Raw genomic sequence first — 17,412 nt, 5'->3', positions numbered from 1 at the left:
GGGAGGAGAGTGTTGTGAAGACAAAAACTGATCACACAGAAAACAATTTAAGACAATCCAACTTGTCAATTAAAAAAAAATCCTGATGGGCTTCCCTGGTGGTGCAGTGGTTGAGAGTCCGCCTGCCAATGCAGGGGACACGGGTTCGTGCCCCGGTCCGGGAAGATCCCACATGCCACGGAGCGGCTAGGCCCATGAGCCATGGCCACTGAGCCTGCGCGTCTGGAGCCTGTGCTCCGCAACGGGAGAGGCCACAACAATGAGAGGCCCGCGTAACAAAAAAAAAAAATCCTGATGAAAGATTAACAAACAATTCAACATTATTTTTTAAGTAGTACATTATAATTATGTAGGATTTATTCCAGTTATGCAAAGATGATTAAGTATTAGAAAACCCATAGATATAATTCACCATACTAATTGCTTTTCTAAGGAGAATAAAATTAGTGAAAACGTGTTTAACAAATTCAAAACCCATTTCCAACTTTAAAAAAAGGAATCAATGGATAGTAAGATATATATACCTCAGCCTAAAAGTTAGCACTTTCCTTAGTGAGAAAACATTGAGTGCCTTTCTGCTGAAGTTAGGGTCACAGAAATGGTGCTCCTCTATCCCTTGCTGCTTAATTAACACCGTATTGGAAGATTAGCCACCACAGCGGCACAAGAGGATCAACCAGGGAAATGGAAAAGAGCCTTTTAAACTGCCTCCTATTATAAAAAAGAGAGCATATCTGGAACACCCAAGAGAAAACTATGAAACTACCACAAATAGTAAGAAAGTTCGGTAAAGTCATTAGATAAAACATGACAAAATCAGTCTATATTCCAGTTAGAAGTTACATAATGGAAGACAAGACTCCAATTGTAATAACAATGAAAGAGATAAGATACCTATGACCTTAACAAGAAATGTGAAAATAGATATGAGGAAATCTTTAAAATACTCCTGGGGAAAAAACAAAAACCAAAACAAAACATCACACATACATACAAAAGAAAAAGTAGATTTGGATGAATGATAAGGCAGCCTATATTCTTGAACAGATCAACTCAAAATGTAGGTGTGGGTGTTTTATTTTTCTGGAGCTAGATAAATTGATTTCAAAGTTTGTATCAAAACACAAACACGTGAGAAAACCCAGGAATAAAACTAAATATGAAGGCCATGGTGGGGACTAACCCTGCAGAAATTAAAATATCCCATAAAGATGCTGCAATTATAACATGCCATAAAGACTTGACAATTTGTGTCTGTGCATACACACCAGTGGATAAAACACTCAGAACTGGGCCCAAGTACATGTTGGAAAATCAGTGTATGGGAAATGTGTCACTTTAAATCACTGAAGATATTTAAGTTTTCAAAAGTGCAATTCGGTATGGCCATATAAAGTGGGTCCCAGAAACAGTATACATCCTGACCAAGTAGACTTTATTCCAGGAATTTTGGAATGATTGAACACTACAGTTCTTTTAATAGTCAAAACATAACCACATTCATTCCATGCAACAGTCACAAGATATTTGTTGAACACTGCTGTGTGCCAAGCACTGTCAGGGCCTTGGAGTGACAAGAGGCACCTTGGCGTGAAGCTGAGATGAAGTTGCACTCGGGGCCAGAGCAATGCATTCCCATCATTGTGATCTGTGATGTTTGCTACACTTGAGTATTTTCACAGCAATTGGTTAAGACAAACTTAAACTGCATTTGGTGTCTTTCCCTGCCTCTCCTTCATTCTCATCCAGGGCCACTGGGGATCCAGCTAAGGGAGAGTCAGTGCGTGAAACATCTTCCCACATTGCACTTATTTACATGGTATACATCATTCTGTGAAGAGGTGAGTAACTGCTAGCCATTTGGGTGCAGCAATACTGCCAGGAACACTCGGGCCCTGTACTGTGCAGCACAGAGGTACAAGCTCGTCTGCAAGCGAGAGTTTAGTTCTTACCACACAGGTCAAGATGGAGGCTCTCTGCTGTCAGGAATATAGCTGATAATGCAGCATGTGCAGTAGTCAACATACCAAACATCTCCTGTTTGAATGGAATTTCAGGAAATACAACTTACTCAAATCCCTGTATCAGCTGGCCAGAAAACTTAAAGTACACAATGGCAAAGTGGCCATTGAAGCTGAGTGCTTCATGCATCCCAGATGACCTTCATGCCTTAGTTCCTCTTCCTGGTCTGCCTTGGCAAAGTTTTGCTGGTTCCTGGTGGAAAAACAACACACTATGGCTGCAGATGCAGCCAAACTGCCTGGAAAAGTAAGTGCTCCAATGACACAATTCCTACACACATATGTCAGTGCATCAGAGACCACCACTCAGTAGAGCAAAGTGGCAACTTAAAATGCATCTTGAATTGCTCTTATGGAGGCCTTAATATCAAATTAATTTGTACATTTTTTCAGTATTATTGATCATCTTAAAATGCAAATAATGACAGGCAGGAAGTAACCTAGTCAAACAATAATCAAGAGAAAAAGAAGCCAAAAATGCAAACCAGAAAAAAAAGAAAAGACTTCAGAGACAAAACTTCTTTTATTACATCCAAATGCAAACTAAACACTCTGGTAGTCAAAATCATGAAGGAAATAAGGGTAACAGTCCTGAGAACCAGTTGAGAGAGAATGGAAATGACAACAGAAGGGTTGAAGCAGTTTATGAGAACAAGGACATTCTAATCATGAACTGAAACAGCAGAAGTGAAAATGACAACACATAGTGAGAGGGCCAGAAGGGTGGGCACAGCAGGTTGTTTTGATGAAGTTGTTGATCTTGGTAAGTCCCATGTTCTTCCACTGTGAGTGCAGTTCATCAACACTGCTAATGTGAAAGAATTTGTTTTTCAGGCATGATCACAATAATATTTACAGAGAAACAAAGGGAACACACATCTAGAAGGTTCAACCAATGTTTAAACATGGTTTTAGGTGGTCAAACTTTTATGGTGTCTTGGTAAGTTCTCCAAGACTAAAGTTTCCACTTACTGTTTTGTCTTAAACTTTTTTTCTTTTTTTATTGTGGTAAATACACATAACATAAAAATTAGCATTTAGACCATTTAAAGGTGTAGTTATTTCAGTGGCATTAAGTTCAGTTTACATTGTTGTACAACCATCACCACTACTCATCACCAGAACTTTTTCACCTTCCCAAACTGAAACTCTTTACCCATTAAACAGTAACTCTTATTCCCTCCTTCCCTAGTCCCTGGAGCCCACCGTTCCACTTTCTGTCTCTATGAATTTGCTACTCCAAGAAACTCATATAAGCGGGATGACACAGTATTTGTCATTTTGTGTCTGATATTTCACTTAGCATAATGTTTCAGGGTTCTTTCATGTTGTAATCTGTACCAGAATTTAATTCCTTTTAAGAGTGAATAGTATTCCATCAGATGTATACACTACATTTTGTTTGTCCATTCATCTGTCATTGAGCATTTGGGTTGTTTCTACCTTTTGGCGAATGTGAATAATGCTGCTATGCACATTTGTGTACAAAGATCTGAGTCCTGCTTTCAATTTTTTGTGTATATACCCAGAAGTAGAATTGCTGGATCATATAGTAATTCTATATTTAATTTTTTGAGGAACTGCCATACTGTTTTCACAGCAGGTGCACCATTTTACATTCTCAACTTCTCAACAGCAATGTACAAGGGGTCCAACTTCTCCACAACTTCAAAAACACTTGTTTTCTGATTTTTTATAATAGCCATTCTAATGTATGTGTAGTCTTGTGTTTGGATTTATATTTCCCTAATTATTAGTGATGTTAAACATCTCTTCATGTGTTTATTGGCCATTTCTTTGGAGAAATGTTTATTCAAACCCCTTGCCCATTTTTATTTGGTTGCTTTCTGTTGTTGTAGAGTTTTAAGCATTGTTTATATATTCTGAATATTAATCCTTTATGTGATTTGCAAATATTTTTTCCAATTCTGTCGTTTGCCTCTTTACTCATTTTTAGATTTTTTATTGTGGGAAAATACACATAACATAAAGCTTACCATCTTAACCATTTTTAGTGTACATTTCAGTGGTATGAAATACATTCATATTGTGTGCAGCCATCACCAACATCCATATCTTTTCATCTTGTAAAACTAAGACTGTTTATTAATGACTCTCCACTTCCCCTCCCCCAATCCTGCAATCCTCATTCTACTTTCTGTCTCTGAATTTGACTGCTATAGGATCATATAAGTGGAATCATACAGCATTTGTTCTTGGAATCATACAGCATTTGTTCTTTTGTGACCAGCTTCTTCCACTGAGCATGTCCTCAAGATTCATCCATGTTGTAGCATATGTCAGAATTTCCTTCCTTTATTGAGGTGAAGCTATTCCATTGCCAACACTTATTTTCTGCTTTTTGATAGCAAGCATCCTAATGGGTGCGAGGTGATATCTCATTGCTTTTGATTTGCATTTCTCTAATGAGCATCTTTTCATGTGCTCGTTGGCCATTGGTATACCATCTTTAGAGAAATGTCTATTTAACTCTTTGCTGATTTTTAAAATCAGGTTGTTTCTTTTTGTTGAGTTATAAGAGTTCTTTGTATACTCTGGGTATTAACTCATCACATATATGATTTGCACATATTTTCTCCCATTCTATAGGGTGCCTTCTAACTCTGCTGATTATGCCCTTTGATGCACACTTTTTAAATTTAGTGTAGACCATTTGTCTATATTGGTTTTGCCTTTACTTGTGGTGTCATATCCAAAAAAAATCATTGCCAAATCCAATTTCATAAAGCTTTTCTCCTACGTTTTCTTCTGGGACTTTATTAGCTTAAGGTCTTATGTTTAGGTCTTTAATCCATTTTGAATTAATTATTGTGTATGATATAAGATAAGGGCTCAATTTTTAAAAAATGAAGTATAGTTGATTTACAATGTTGTGTTAGTTTTAGGTGTACAGCAATATATATTCTTTTGCAGATTCTTTTCCGTTATAATTTATTACAATTTATCTCTCCCCCACACCCCACTATCCCCTTTGTTAACCATAAGTTTGTTTGCTCCTAAGTATTTTGTTCTTTTGATACTATGGTAAATTGAGTTATTTTCGTAACTGCATTTTTGGATTATTTGTTGCTAGTGTACAGAAATACAATTTATTGTTGTCTATTATTCTTATGGCCTACAACTATTATTAGTTAGAACATATTTTTTATTTTTATTGAAGCATACTGGATTTGCAATATTGTGTTAGTTTCAGGTATACAGCAAAGTGATTCATATATATATGTATATATATATTCTTTTTCAGATTCTTTTCCATTATAGGTTATTAAAAGATATTAAATATAGTTCCCTGTGCTATACAGTAGGTCCTTGCAGTTTACCTGTTTTATATATAGTAGTATGTATCTGTTAATCTCAAACTCCTAATTTATGCCTCCCCACCTTTTCCCTTTGGCAACCTTAAGTTTGCTTTCTGTGTCTGTGAGTCTATTTCTGTTTTGTAAATAAGTTCATTTGTATCATTTTTTTTAGATTCCACATGTAAATGATACCACATGATATTTGTCTTTGTCTGACTTACTTAACTTAGTATGATAATCTCTAGGTCCATCCATGTTGCTGCAAATGGCATTATTTCATTCTTTTTATGGATGACTAGTATTCCATTGTTATATATATGCCATATCTTCTTTATCTATTCACATGTTGATAGATATTTAGGTTGCTTCCATATCTTGGCTATTGTAAACAGTGCTGTTATGAACATTGGGGTGCATGTATCTTTTCAAATTAGAGTTTTCCTCTTTTCAAGATTTAGGTGCAGGAGTGGGATTGTGTGATCATATGGTAACTATTTAGTTATTTAATGAACCTCCATTCTGTTCTCCACAGTGGCTGTACCAATATACATTCCCACCAACAGTGTAGGAGGATTCTCTTCTCTCCATACCCTCTCCAGCATTTATTGTTTGTAGATTTTTGATGATGGCCATTCTGACTGTGTGAGGTGATAACTCATTGTAGTTTTGATTTGCATTTCTCTAATAATTAGCAATGTTGAACATCGTTTCATGTGCCTCTTGGCGATTTGTATGTCTTCTTTGTAGAAATGTCTATTTAGGTCACCATTTTTTGACTCGGTTGTTTGTTTTTATGCAATTAAGTCACATGAGCTGTTTGTAAATTTTGGAGACTAGTCCCTCATTGGTCACATCATTTGCAAATATCTTCTCCCATTCTGTGGGTTGTGTTTTCATTTTGCTTATGGTTTCCTTTGCTGTGCAAAAGCTTTAGAATTTAATTAGGTCTCATTTGCTTATTTTTGTTTTTATTTCCGTTACTCTGGAAGACAGATCGAAAAAGTTATTGCTGTGATTTATGTCAGAGAGTGTTCTGCCTATGTTTTCCTCTAAGAGTTTTATAGTAATAAACTTTTAGCCAGACTCATCAAGAAAAGAAGGGAGGGAGGGGGCTCAAATCAATAAAATTAGAAATGAAAAAAGAGAAGTTACAATGGACACCACAGAAATACAAAGGATCATAAGAGACTACTACAAGCAACTGTATGCCAAAAAAATCGACAGCCTGGAAGAAATGGACAAATTCTTATGAAGGTACAATCTCTGAACCAGGAAGAAACCGAAAATATGAACAGACCACCACAAGTACTGAAATTGAAACTGATTAAAAAACTCCCAACAAACAAAAGTCCAGGACCTGATGGCTTCACAGGTGAATTCTACTAAACATTTAGAGAAGAGTTAACACATATCCTTCTGAAAAGGTTCCAAAAACTTGCAGAGGAAGAAACACTCCCAAACTGTGCTATGAGGGCACCATCACCCTGATACCAAAACCAGACAAAGATACCACAAAAAAAGAAAATTAGGGACCAATATCACTGAGAAACATAGACGGAAAAATTGTCAACAAAATACTGGCAAACTGAATCCAACAATACATTAAAAGGATCATACACAATGATGAAGTGGAATTTATCCCAGGGATGCAAGTATTTTTCAATATCCGCAAATCAGTCAAAGAGATACACCACATCAACAAATAGAATAAAAGCCATATGATCTCCCTCCCTCCCACCCTCCCTATCCCACCCCTCTAGGTGGGAGGGAGGGAGACGCAAGAGGGAAGAGATATGGGGATATATGTATATGTATAACTGATTCACTTTGTTATAAAGCAGAAACTAACACACCATTGTAAAGCAATTATACTCCAATAAAGATGTTAAAAAAAACCAATTTGAACATACAACAAAAAATTTAAAAAATTAAACTTCTGGGATACACAAATAAACCTAAATTTTGTTGCCAAGATTTAAAAAAAAACCATATGATCATCTCAATAGATGCAGAAAAAGCTTTTGAAAAAATTCAACACCCAGTTATCATAAAAACTCTCCAGAAAGTAGGCATAGAAGGAACATACATCAACATAATAAAGGCCATATATGACAAACCTACAGCTGACATCATTCTCAATGGTGAAAATCTGAAAGCATCTCCTCTAAGATCAGGAACAAGACAAGGATGTCCACTCTTGCCACTTTTATTCAACATAGATTTGGAAGTCCTAGCTATGGCAATCAGAGAAGAAAAGGAAATAAAAGGAATCCAAATTGGAAAAGAAGAAGTTAAACTGTCACTGTTTGCAGGTGACATGATACTATACATAGAAGATCCTAAAGACACTACCATAAAACTGCTAGAGCTCATCAATGAATTCAGTAAAATTGCAGGTTACAAAATTAATACACAGAAATCTGTTGCATTTCTATACACTAACAATGAAAGATCAGAAAGAGAAATTAAAGAAATAGTCCCACTTACCATCGCATCAAAAAGAATAAAATACCTAGGAATAAACCTACCTAGGGAGGCAAAAAACCTGTACTTGGAAAACTACAAGACACTGGTGAAAGAGATCGAAGACACAAAGAGCTGGAAAGATATACCATGTTCTTGGAAGAATTAATATTGTTAAAATGACCATACTACCCAAGGCAATCTACAGAGTCAATGCAATCCCTATCAAATTACCAATGGCATTTTTTACAGATCTAGAACAAAAAAATTTTAGATTTGTATGGAGACACAAAAGACCCCGAAGAGCCAAAGCAATCTTGAGAAAGAAAAATGGAGCTGGAGGAATCAGGCTCCCTGACTTCAGACTATACTAAAAACTACAGTAATCAAGACAGTATGGTACTGGCACAAAAACAGAAATATAGATCAATGGAACAGGATAGAAAGCCCAGAAATAAGTCCCTGCACCTGTAGTCACTTAATCTATGACAAAGGAGGCAAGACTATACAATGGGGAAAAGACTGTCTCTTTAATAAATGGTGCAGGGAAAACTGGACAGCTACATGTAAAAGAATGAAATTAGAACATTATCTGACACCATACACAAAAATAGACTTAAAATGGATTAAAGATCTAAATATAAGATTGGATACTATAAAACTCCTAGAGGAAAACATAGGTAGAACATTATTTGACATAAATTGCAGCAATATTTTCTTGGATCCATCTCCTAGAGTAATGGAAATAACAAAAGTAAACAAATGGGATCTAATTAAATTCAAAGGCTTTTGCACACAAAGAAAACCATAAACAAAACAAAGATACAGCCCACAGAATGGGAGAAAAAAATGTGCAAATGATGCCACTTACAAGGGGTTTATCTCCAAAACTTACAAACAGCTCATGCAGCTCAATAGCAAAAAAAACAAACAACCCAATCAAAAAATGGGTGGAAGATCTAAATAGACATTTCTCCAAAGAAGACATGCAGATGGCAATAGGCACATGAAAAGATGCTCAACATGGCTAATTATTAAAGAAATGCAAATCAAAACTACAATGAGGTATCACCTCACACCAGTCACAATGGGTATCATCAAGAAGTATGAACAATAAATGCTGGATAGAGTGTGGATAAAAGAGAACCCTCCTACGCTGTTGGTGAGAATGTAACTTGGTGTAGCCACTATGGAGAACAGTATGAAGGTTCCTTAAAAAAACTAAAAATAGAGTTACCCATATGATCCAGCAATCCCACTCCTGGGCATACATCCAGAGAAAATCATGGTCGAAAGTATACATCCACCCCAATATTCATTGCAATGTTGTTTACAATAGCCAAGACATGGAAGCAACCTAAATGTCCACTGATAGATGAATGGATAAAGAAGATATGGTATATATGTACAATGGAATATTACTCAGTCATTAAAAAGAATGAAATAATGCCATTTGCAGCAACATGGATGGACCTGGAGATTATAATACTAAGTGAAGTAGGTCAAACAGAGAAAGACAAATATCATATGACATCACTTAAATGTGGAATCTAAAAAAATGACACAAATGAACTTATTTCCAAAACAGAAACAGACTTACAGACTTAGAAAACAAATTTATTGTTACCAAAGGGGAAAGGTAGAGGGGGAGGGATAAATTGGGACTCTGGGATTGACATACACACACTGCTGTATTTAAAATGGTAACCAACAAGGACCTACTATATAGCACATGGACTCTGCTCAATATTCTGTAATAACGTAAATGGGAAAAGAATTTGAAAAAGAATAAGTATACGTATATGTATAACTGAATCACTTTGCTGTACACCTGAAACTAACACAACATTGCAAATAAACTATAGTCCAATATAAAATTAAAATTTAAAAAATAAAATAAAGTAAAAGACTACATAACAGAGCATATGGTTAGGGTGGAGGAGGTAAAGCTAAGTTCTCCTATTATCCAGGATGACTAAAAGTTCTGGTTAATTGTATTCTTTGATTAAATTATGATTATAAATTATAATTTTTAGAATAAAAACCAAAAGAATAGAAACAGTGTATAATTGTAAATAAAGGAGGAAGTGGAGAACTTTATCAGCCAATCCAAAGGTGGCAGGAAAGAAGAGACAATGAACCAGCATAAGGGAAGGAAGAATAGGAAACACGGAATAAAGTAGTAGATTTAAACCAAACACACCAGCAATTACTCTAAATATAAATGTACCAGACACTCCAATGAAAATCAAGCGTGGTCAGGCTGGTAAGAAACAAACAAAAACAACAACAAAAACCATATACTATTGCAAGAAATGTACCTAAAACAAGAGAAGTTAATTAAATAGAAACTAAACATGTGATAGAGAGGATCTATAAAGTCATAAGTTGGTATTTTGAAAAGGCTATTCACTTTTCAAAGTCTTTAGGTGGTTGTTTTTTATGTTTTATCCAAGTTTATAGTTGTTATTTGCAGGAAGTTTGGTCTGATAGGCACGACTTAGCCATTCACAGAAGCAGAAACCATATTAATTGATTAACAGAGAAAAATCATATGTTTATTCCAATCAATGCAGAAAAGACATTTCATAAGTTTCAACTCTATTTTTTATTAAAATACACCCAGGGCAAACTGGGTATACATCAGGGAAACATCCTGCCTTGGCAAAGGCTCTACGCAAATGTGAGAACATTCACGGTGGGAAAACATCTCTGTGCAGCCTTGTCCAGACTGGGAACTCCGAAAGAGTGCTCAGCACGCCCCTTAGTGCTTATAGCATATTGCCGTCTTGGCCAAGGCTGAGTAGAGGGAGGACTGGAAGGGAAGTAAATCTGATGATATTTCAGATGATAGGCTAGCCTGTCCTCCTAGAAGAGTCAACAGAGTCTACAAACTATTAAAACAATGTTTAAAAATTCAGCATGTTTTCCAGACACACAATCAGCCTACAAAAATCAATAGCATTTTTTGACACAGCAATAACTAACCAGGAAACATAATCACAAATAAAGATAAATGGAACTGTAAAGGACACATAAAACTTCTCTGGAGGAAACTTTCCAAATCTAATAAAGGCAAAGAAGGCATAGAAAGTGAAATGAAAGATAAAAAGACATTGCACAGTCTTGAATGAGATAATGCAATATGAATAAATGTCCATTTTATTCCAAATAAATCTATAAATTCAAAATGCCAAAACTTCAGTTTGTAAAAGAAATTCCATAAATTTAATGTTTAAAATGTATACAGTGGAATAAAGGTTTTTAAATAGCTAAGTCAACATGAAATGTAAGTGTGAGACTATGAATGAATACCTACTTCAAATCCATGATGGTTTTCATAACAAGAGTTTGATTTTGGTGAAAGACAGATAGGCCAATGGAAGAGAAGGGAGAGCTCAAAGAGACCCAGGTGAAAAATGTGCCACTGACAAGGAAAGGCCAGGCTGTTTAGTGTAGACAGCATCAGGAAGAGGGGCTCACCACAGGATGGAAAACAAAACTGGGTTTTACCAGCTCCACCTATGGCAGTGGCCTCTAGACCAATTAAAGACCTAAACACAAAACTTAAAAATAAACATTAATCAAAAATGCAGAACATCTCTGCAACCAAGGAGTGGAAAAGAACTTCTTATACAAAAGTTTCAAAGCACAAGCCATCTGGGGAAAAACAGTCATTTAATCCAGCAAGTTAAAGAATGTCTCTTCAATGAGGGACCACGTGGACAAAGTTCATGGACAACTGGAAGAATGTAAGAAGTCTGAAATGCCTAAAACCAACAGGTGAATAATGTCTAAATACATAGTGTAATCTTGCAAATCAGTCAGAAAAGGCAACAGCTCAATAGAAAATGGACTAAGGCGTGAACACTCAATTTACATATGAAGAAACCTGACAAGTTGCAGTATACAGGCAGAGATGCTCAGCCTCATCACCAACCACTGCTGCTAGGAATGTCCACCGGTGCTGACCTGCCAGGACACGCAGGCACTGCTGCCTGTATCTCCTTCCCCCACAGATCCTGAAAGGGACAGGGGAGGATTCGAATCACTGCAATTTGGGGGCTGGGGGGCAGGAGAGTGGGGGGTGGCAATAACTGGCTGCCCACCATTAGGTAGGTGAAATTTGGTGAGCTCACCATGGAATAAGCTGCGAGGCAAATAAAGTCAGGATCTAGGGGCACATGTAACACCGCAGGTGACCTTACACACCTCACGTTTGGAGAATAAAACAGAATGAAAGCTAAAGCGTAAACTGTTTATATAAACTAAAAATGCATGTGTACAGGCTCAGTGGCTGGGGTGATCACTCTGGTCGTTCATAAAGAGTTAAGCATGCAGTTACCATATGACCCAGCAATTCCACTCCTGGGTATGTACCCAAGAGAAATTAAAACAGCTATTCAGGGCTTCCCTGGTGGCGCAGTGGTTGAGAGTCCGCCTGCCGATGCGGGGGACACGGGTTCGTGCCCCGGTCCGGGAGGATCCCGCATGCCGCGGAGCGGCTGGGCCCGTGAGCCATGGCCGCTGAGCCTGCGCGTCCGGAGCCTGTGCTCCGCAACGGGAGAGGCCACAACGGTGAGAGGCCCGTGTACAGCAAAAAAAAAAACCAAAACAGCTATTCAAACAAATGTTTGTACGAAAATATTCACAACAGCATTGAGTAACAGCCAAAAGGTGGAAACAACCCAAATGTCCATTAACAAATGGTAAACAAAGTGTGGTTCATCCACACAATGGAATATCATTCAGCCATAAAAAGGAATGAAATTCTGATACATGCTGCAACATGGATGAACTTCAAAAACATGTTAAGTGAGAGAAGCCAGTCACAAGAGGACACATATTGTATCATCTCATTTATGTGAAATGCCCACAAAAGGTAAATCCAAATAGACAAAGCAAATTAGTGGTTGTTAAGGGCCAAGGTGAGGGGGAAGTCGAGTATGACTGCTAATGGGTATGGGTTTTCCTTTTGGGGTGATGAAAACATTTGGAATTGGAGGTTGCACAATAGTGCGAATGTACTTAATGCCCCTGAACTGTTCACTTTTAAATGGTTAATGGTTAATTTTATACGTGAATCTCACCTAACTTAAAAAAAAAAAGGCAAGCTCACAGAATAATAATACACACATTGCAAGGACACATTCCAATAAAAATGCACCTTGAAAATATGTAAATAATTGCCACAGATGGAGGGCGTTAAGAGGACTGGTGTGGCAATAAATGGGCATAAAGAAATGCATAGATAAAACTGAGAAGAGGTGGACCTGCCCACCCAGCAGGACAGAGGTCCCAAAGAGAAAAGGAAGGAATCAGAGGACATCTCCCAGTGGTCAGGGGGATGGCTGGTGAGCCCCCCGACTGTCCCAGTCTCTGGCAGCTGGACCTCTAAGCACAACCCCCCATAAATGGACACATTCCTGGCACTGGCGGGCCCTGGGCGGCACTCAGGTGGGAGAGATGCCCAGACCTGAGGGGCAGGAGAGATGGGAGGCTGCTAGCAACACAGGCTTCCTTCTCACCTCCTGGGAGGCTAGGCAAGCCTAACCACTGTCTGTTTTTCCTCTGATGTGGTGGTGCTCGATCCTCTTTCTCACTGCCTATTAAGTTTTGCTTGAATGCCAAGGTCCTCTGCATAAGAACGGTGGAAGCTACGGGTCTTTTGGTCCCCTCTGCTGGGCAGGCGGCAGGCGTGGTCTGATGATCTTAGTTATATGGGCATGACCCAGGACCAAGGCTCTGTGCAGTCTGGTCACAGCTCCAGGAACTTCAGAGAAATCCTGTGTGTTCCCCAAAGTCCTACTCAGGTCTCCACATCAAAGACAGCTGGAAAATGTGTTTCTCTCTTGAGATTTTTGTCTTGGACCTTAATCTGCTATCTGAAGTTTCAGAATTTCTCCTATTCGGGAAACAGTCTTTGTCTTTGTGGCTCTTCCAGCTTGTCACCCAACCCAACAAGCTGCCAGGACTCTGCTGGTCCCTCTTTTCCAGCCACCCACAGCCAAGCCAAGCCACAACATGGCTGATAGGAGGCCCAGAACTGGCAAGTGCCCTTGGAAAGGCCTTCCTGGTCCTCAACTCACCCCACCAGGGCTCTCTCCAGCACTCCTCCCACTGACTGACCTTTGTTTCCCCAACACCACAGGACTGTGGAAATGTCTATTCTGTCTGCAGAGCATCTCAGCCTGTCCTCTAACTCTGCTGCTTACAGAGTTGCAGTCTTGAGAAGCCTGGCAGGGAGACCCAGCCCTGCGTGGAGACCTCCTCGGTTTCAGTGTTACTCAGGTCCAACATGTCCATCCAGAGCTCTGCTGCTTCTCACCATCAACAGGCAGGGGCCATGGAGAGTGTGGACCAGCAGCTTCCTCCTTGCATCTGCCCTGAATTTCTGTGGTTCCTTGGGTGGCTGTCTTGGCGTGTGGTCTCATGTCAGCTTGCCTGTGAGTTTGTTCCAGACTAGGCCATTTTCAATTGTTGTAGGCCATGTTAGGTTCTGACAATGTGATTTTCTTACAAATGAGACTGTGAGGACGGCAGGCACATGGGCTGCGGTTTTCTCCTGCTCCTGCCTCCTGTGAGCACAGTGATGCCATAGGGCCACACCCACCACCAGCTCCCTGCAGGCAGTCTCCAGGCACCCTCCAAGTAGGGCCATCCCTGGGTGGGCTGTAGAGTCAACTTTTGATCTCTGGCCTGATAAGCCCTCTTCAGAGCCACAAAGTCCCTTAGTGGCCACCTCTGAAAGTCTCACCTAGCTACTTGTTACTTAAGAAAGAAGTGTAATTATTCTGTATATTGATCTTCAATCCGTTAAATCTGAGTAACTCTCCAAGTGTTACAATATTTGTCTGTAGATTCTTCTTAGGTTTCCAAGTTAGGTCATCAATCATCTGAAAATAAAGGGACTTTGCTTTCTTTATTTCCTTTGTTTGCCTTTCATTTTCTTATTACTTCTAGGAAGGCAATGATAGTTTTACAGTAGAAAACGCGTAACTATAATTAACATCAAAAGCATAAAAGAGAAAACACACAGGAGCGTTTCGAACACTTTTGATAAAATTCAACATAAAATCATGATTCAAACATCACAGGTCCATCCACCTAAACCACATTGTGCACACAGGCAAGCATGCAGGCAGGCCTGTATACAGAGTCCTGGCGTCAGCCCAGCACCGCTCAGTCCCCTGCCAGCTCCAGCTCACACCTCAACGTTCCTCCAGGAACTGACAAAGTAAGACAAGAGGCTGCTTTCTCAGTCATGGCCTGAGCAATCCCACTGCCAGGGGGTGTACCCAGTCAGCCCAGGAGCAATCTCCTACCTCCCAATTTGTCTGTGCAGGTGAGTTTCTATACCCAGAAAGACTTGCTGCAGGCAGCTGGGAAGTGAGCAATGCCTGGCTTGGAGGTGCTGAGTTACAGTGGCAAAAATGACAAGTTGAATCTAGCAGTTTCCAACATTTCACTTGTTTGAGCAGGGGGAGCTTTCAGAAGGAGTCCAGGTGTGCACAGATCATACGGGCCTAGAAGGCCTGGCCCTAGGGACTCCAAGAGCACAGCTTCATGTCTAGTCAGGCCCTGCAAGAGCAGCTGCAGGGGTGCTTGTGGGGCAGGGACCTGCTCGCCAGGCTGCTTAAGCTCCAGCCTTTTAGGCAGCATATTCTCTCTCCCCAAATCGCTTTACCTTCCGTCCCTTTGCATCTGTCATAGTGGTCACCACCTGGGTAAATGGACTGTAATGGGACTGAGTACAAGAAGTAAGAACAGGCTTTGGGTGCCAGAGCTTGAAGCAAGACTAGAAGGGGTGTGGTCCTGAAGTGGCTGATGGGCACACAAGGATTACATGCAGGAGACGACGGGCTGCTCTGAGCTGTAATCATGTCTGAGATTTTATAAGGTCATTGAAGCTTTACAAAAAGGGAGACCTGGAATTCCTGCATTTGTTGCCCTAACATCAGGCCCCTTGACCCCTTTGCACACACAATGTCTCAGTGTAGCAGCTGCTCAGAGCCAAGGTCTTTTTTTGTTCACCAGTCTGGGCTCCTTGGTCCTGCTGGCACTCTTGCTACTTAGGGTCTGCTTGCATTCAATACCTCTGTGTTCTCTCCTCTAGACTTGAGGAAAGCAAGATAGGTGGGTAGCTGAGCTTCTCAGACTGTGGCTTCCTGGGAGAGCAGAGGAATGAGGTCAGAGGACCCTCTGCCTAGAGATGGTAGCTAGAGTATAGGTTGAAAGCACTCTTTATTTTGAACACACACAGACATAATAGAAACAACAAACTTGACATGTACACAACCAAAAGTCAGTTGGGAAATAGCATAAAGAAGGTAAATCTGACAGAAGAGCTTAGATTTAAAAAAATGGAATAATAGAGCAGTTGCTTTGGTAAAGAAGATGTGGTACATATATACAATGGAATATTACTCAGCCATAAAAGAGAACGAAATAATGCCATTTGCAGTAACATGGATGGACATAGAGATTGTTATACTGAGTGAAGTACGTCAGACAGAGAAATACAATACTATATAATATCACTATGTGGAGTCTAAAAAAGGGGGTATAAATGAACTTATGTACAAAACAGAAATAGAGTTACAGATGTAGAAAAAAAAATTATGGTTACCAGGGGGTAAGTGGGGGAGGCATAAATTGGGAGATTGGGATTGACATATACACACTACTGTATATAAAATAGATAACTAATAACGACCTACTGTATAACACAGGGAACTCTTGTCAGTACTCTGTAATGGCCTATATGAGAAAAGAATCTAAAAAAGAGTGGATATATGTATACGAATAACTGATTCACTTTGCTGTGCAGCTGAAACTAACACAACATTGTAAATCAACTATACTCCAATAAAATTTTTTTAAATACAGCAGTTCCTAAAAGGACTTTAATTAGCATATTTAATATATTCAGAGAGATAGAGGATAGAGTAACACCTAGGGTACAAGGACAGGATGCTCTGAAGTAAACAGAGATGGCTGAAAATGTTAATTTGGGGAATTAAAAATATATAATCACTGAAATTTAAAGATCAATAGTGTCTACAAAGTATTCCATAGCAGCAAAACTGTCCTTCAAAATGAAGGAAAAATGAAGACATTCCCAGATCAGCCAAAGGTGAGGAAGTGTATTATGAGTAGACTTGGTCTATAAGAAATGTTAAGAGGAGACCTTCAGGCTGCAATGGAAGGACACTGGACAGTAGTTTGAAACTGTGCAAGAAATAAAGAACACTGTTCATCATAACTGTACAGGTGAATATAAAGGCCAAGTATTACTGTGTTTTGGTTTGTGACTCCCCTTATGTTCTTATATGATTTAAAAGACACATGCATAATACAGTAATTAGAAATCTATTATAATGGGCACACAAATGTATTAAGGATGTAATTTGTGTGAATGTACTAAATGCCATTGAACTGTACACTTTAAAATGGTTACTGATTAATTTTATGTTATGTGAATTCTACCTCAATAAAAACAAATAAATAAAATCAGTAAACAGCTTGTCTTAGGCCAGTCTCCCCAGGAGCAGACCCTGAGATGAGGATTGTTGTGCAGGCAGTTTATTAAGAAAATATTCCCAGGA

Source organism: Mesoplodon bidens (genome assembly GCF_964165515.1).
Source record: "Mesoplodon bidens genome assembly, chromosome: 4".
In the NCBI taxonomy this organism is placed as follows: domain Eukaryota; kingdom Metazoa; phylum Chordata; class Mammalia; order Artiodactyla; family Ziphiidae; genus Mesoplodon; species Mesoplodon bidens.
The sequence above is the reverse complement of the archived record's forward strand: the minus strand, read 5'-3'. Positions refer to the sequence as shown.